Below are 4,885 nucleotides of genomic sequence, written 5' to 3'. Positions count from 1 at the left end.
GCGCTCCCCGGGCCCGCCCCTCGCCGCGGCCTCGATGAGGGAAGGGCAGGGAGGGCCGCGGGGCAGGGGAGGGTGGTGCTGGTGCGGCGCTGCCCGCGGCGGGTTTCCTCGCCGCCCCCCCACGCCGCCACCGGCGGGCAGAAAGAGGCTAAAAGGAGCCTTAACCGCCCCGGCACGGCTTCGCCCTGAGGGGGAGACGTTGGCTGCTCGGCCGGGGAGGGTGGGGGAAGCTGGCTCGGTGCACATAAAAAAGCGTTTTTATCCCTAGCCGGTCACAAAAATGTCAAATGGGCTCTGCTGAATCGCCGTGGAGCTTAGGCGCCCGTTAACCTTTCGCTAATTTCAACATAAAATGCGAGGCTTTGTTGGTAGCTGCCAGGGTGCTCTGTACAAAAGTTAATAAACAGCTGTTTGTTTGGAAGCACACTAACAATTGCACGATGAAGCCTGTTTTCATGCCAAAGGTGTAATTGAACTGTAATTGCAAAGATCCAGCGTGCAGGTCCTTTACACACCTGTGTTGCACCCAAAGCGGTGAGATTTTTTGAAATGTGTCGCCAGGTCCCAGATAGTGAAGCTTGTTCCTAATGAAGCTTTTTCTGAGGGTAGCTGCGCTGATGTCGACTGGCTTACACCAGGGATTAATTTGTGCGATTTTGCTTTCCCTCTTGAAATTGGAAGGTCAAAAATAAACATGTCGTGCCTACACATCTGGTGATCAAGGGTTTTAATTTAAGAGGCTGGAGCTTTGTTCTCCGCAACTGCATGCGACACAACTTTCAGCCTCTTTCATTCCCAGTGTGAATCTAAGGCGCTCTGACTCTGGGCCATACCCATCTGAGCAGCAAAGGCATTAACCCTTTGGGACTAAGCCATCTGTTTTACAAAATGTGTTCCTGTGATTAATTTGTGTAAATAAGCCAAAGACCCTGTGCTGCTGTTCAATTCTACTCCCTCACGTGGAAGGTGTTAAGACTTGGGCAGAAAACAAACACGTTTGAGCTGTTGTGTGAAAAACCTGTCTCTTCAGACAGAGCCTGGAAAAGATCAGACAAGCTGCTCTTCTTGTGTTCTTGAAACCAGTCTTTTCTGCCATCAAAACCAGTGACAAAAGTCCTATGGGAGCCTGTGTAAGGATTCTTACAGTGCACTTCAGTGCAGTGGGAGGGTATATATCATCATAAAATGCAGGGAAAATGAAGTGGGGAAGTACCTTACGATTCCCATTTCTCCTCTCCCAGTGACTTAAGTTTAGCAACCTGGTAATTTTTTTGTTAAATGTCTGTATTAGATTGTTTCTCAACAGCCTCAATTAAAAATACTCACAAAAATACATATGACAGTGCAACAGATGAGATCATCTCACAAATCAGAGTTAAAACTGTGATTTGGTATGCTTATTAAGTAGGCTATCTCGCCTGAGCAGATGTAAAACCCAAAAGAAAAACCTGCTTTCAAAGAACGTGTAGCCTGGTGGTAAAACCACAAGCTTGGGATGTGGGAAACCCACATTCCCGTCTGTGGTGTGAAAGAGGCAAAGAAAGGATTTGAATGCAGATGTTCAGTGACTGAGGTAAATGCCCCGATCAGCTCTTTTAGGACAGCAGGATCTCACTTTCATATTGTGCCCCCCCTAGGAAAACTATGTGAGTGTTGTGGTTCTTTCTAATGCAGTGGGAAAATGACTGTGTCACAGGAAAACTTGCCCAGTCCTGCACATAATGCTGATGTTCCACAAACAACTTTGATGGTTTGTTCTCATCTACAGAGCTTTGTATGGGGAGAAGCTGTTCATCTTTAAACCCACACAGTCACAGCTGGGATCAGAAGAGTATCCAGAGAGAACCTCCTCTGTGAAAACTTCAGGCCCCGATGACAGCTTGAATCTCCGTGTCTCCATATGATGATCTCAATGAAACGTGCAAACAATCATTGTGCATGTAGTTGGAAGGCAAAATGAATTGTTGGGATTCTGGAAAAGCAGGATGCAAAGTTTTTTTTCTTTTTTTTATGCACATACTTGTTCATAAATGTCCATGACAAACGTGTTGTTTGCTTTAATTAATTTTAGAAACACCTTCTCAGGCTTTTGGATAATAAATGAAATAAATTAACTGACCAAAAATATTGAGTTGCATCCCATGCATTGATATGAAAGCTGTTGATAAGTCAGCAGAAGTGATGCAAAGCCTCCTAGATTTTGCAGAAGTGTTGTTCAATGAGTTACCAACTTTATTTTAGTGATCGTTTCTTTAGTGCAATTTTCACAGAGAATTCTGGACACAGGCAAAGAAGATGAATGTCCTCAAATACCAGGCACTTCAGTGTGCTGGAGCTAAATAATTTTGTTAAGTTAAAGCATTTGCATGAATTGAAAGGCTTCCTCATGTTTGCATTAAAATATTTCAGTCCCAGTCTTCTGGATCCTCCATGGATATGGATCTTTGATGGCTCTCAGCAGAAACCACCAGCCACAGCTCCCTCATAATATCAAGCACTAGGCCTGAATGTGGGTATAATCCTTTCAGCCACACATTTACCCTATTCAAATTTGCCCAGTCCCAAGCAATATACAATACATTCAATGACATTTTAACATTGAGAATAGATGAGCTTTCACCACCTGACTGTCAGCAATTGTGAAGCAGGGGGGAGGAAATGTAAAATACAGCTCCAGCCTTAAGATAAATAATAAGCTTTCTCTGCTAACAGAGACTGTCAGACAAGCTGAGACAAGAGTTAATTTTCCTGTGGCTTTTCCTGGCATTTAACTCTATGCAAAGCAGATGCAAAGCCAATGGGGAGTGACTACGGGAAGATAGGTGGGTTTGTGCAACTTAAAAGTTTGCCTGCCATGAATTAAAAATACAAGTAATGTGAACTTGTCTGTCACACAGACAAGGCTGAGGGTCCATGGCCATTACGACCAGCAGAAAGGCATATTCATCATTGGAGAGTCCTGGCCAGGCACGAGCACATGATAGCACTCGAGTTTGTTTCGCCAGAGGCCACAATGCTAGGGTTAGCGGTGGTTACATGCTTTTAGGCTACCATTATGGTCCTTTGTGCAAGGACAGACACTGGCTGAATCAGCCTACACAGGTGGAGTGTTTGCATTTGACCCAGCTGTGTGGGTTTATATTGGCTGTTCATTTTGTTTCATGCAGGCATGTTATTTTGCTCTGGTATGAGAGCATGTGTCACGCAGGAGCAGCACTGCAGACATCCCTGCCATTTGGGATGTACCAACCTTTAGTTTTTAGCTTTTTGGCTTCTCCTCCCAGGAAAATGAAGAATTTAAAGGAAGTCCTGCCAACTTCGTTATGCTGCCCTTTTGTTGATACACCTACAAAAGATTTTACATCCTATCTAGTGCAGTAGGAATGCTAAAATGTAGGAATTTTTCTCACCTGACACAGCAGAATACAATCATACTCCCCCAAATTTTTACTCACTAACTTTACTCAAGACAGCATCTACAAGAGGTATACAGTAAAAGAGTATGTAGGGCAGCATACAATGAACTTACATACAGAAATATTTATATCCATAGATAAATATCTCTATATATGCAATTTTAAATGTGCTATTTTATATTCAAAAGGCTGTAGTTCTCATGTGGTATTACTTTTTTGCCCTATCAAATTTCTTTAGTAATTTGACATGTATAGATTGAAGTTTAGCATGTATGAACTCACACTGCATGTGAATGTATTTTTCCATGTCACAGCAAATTCTTTTCAAAATAGCCGGTGGACCCCAAGAAACACACAAACCTTAAACTGAAAATTACCTTTCAAATGCTCAGCTATATGAAGGACAAGTCTAGGTTCTGCTCCTTCAGCTTCAGTGGCAGCTGATTTGTCCACTGAATGAAACTCTTCAAATCTTCCTTCTTTTCTGTGTGTAGGCTCTAAGGAAACACAGTTAATGTATTTTTTTGCAATAACATTAGATTTGGCTTGAAAGCTATGTGCTGAGATACACCACATTACTGGTATTTGTAAATGGTTTGACTTTTGGTTTAATTCAGCTGTCTCTGACATTTTATTTTGAGTATGTTTCTCTGCTAAAAATGGGCTGGGGAGAGAGGAACAGTTCAACTGTGAATTATTCTTTAGAAAACTGAATGCTTTTGCCATCCCACCAAAGTCATCTGGCATTAATTAACATAGCATCTCACTAATTATATTGTCAGCATACAGCCACTAAATTCAAATACAAAGAGAATTGTTAAAATTTTCCAATTTAACTTTGGTATTTCTTTTAAAGCATCGTTCTTCAAGTTTTGTGTATATAATAAATCATCCAAAGCCCACTGAAGTTAATGGGCTTCCTTCAGATTAGGATTAGAAACGTTTGGAAAAATCAGTGGGGTGTCCAAACCGCCTCTCTAAATCAAGCAATTAGGTACTTAACTCCTATTATTGGCATCCACAGCACAGCACCCAAAACTCCCTGACTATGCAACACTGCAGACCTGATGCGCCACCCAAGGGAACAAAGACCACATTGGGAGGGGAAAGAGAGTGCTGGACACAGTGTGAGTTTGCCATCCCATTGTGCCCATGCCTTTAGGGTGACAAAAAAAACACTGTCTGGTGGGAGAAATCAGGCAGTGGAGGGAGAATGGCAGTGCTGCATGGCAGCTGTGTGGGGCACTGCATCCTCACACCAGCAGCAGAAACTTGTCAGAGTTAAAATACCTGTGCTAACTCAGGTGGGTGGCACTTGAACCGAGCTGTGAGTTGCCACATGAAAGCCATGGCCTTGTTTCCAAGTCCTTTGTGCATGCTGCTGGTGCTTCTTGTGTGTTGCTGTATCCTGTGCTTTTTGCATTTTGTGAGAGTCAGCTGCTCACTGATGCCCTCCTTGTGAATTTTGC

The sequence above is a fragment of the Cygnus olor genome, chromosome 1 (assembly GCF_009769625.2).
Source record: "Cygnus olor isolate bCygOlo1 chromosome 1, bCygOlo1.pri.v2, whole genome shotgun sequence".
NCBI lineage: Eukaryota > Metazoa > Chordata > Aves > Anseriformes > Anatidae > Cygnus > Cygnus olor.
Note: the sequence above shows the minus strand (reverse complement) of the source record.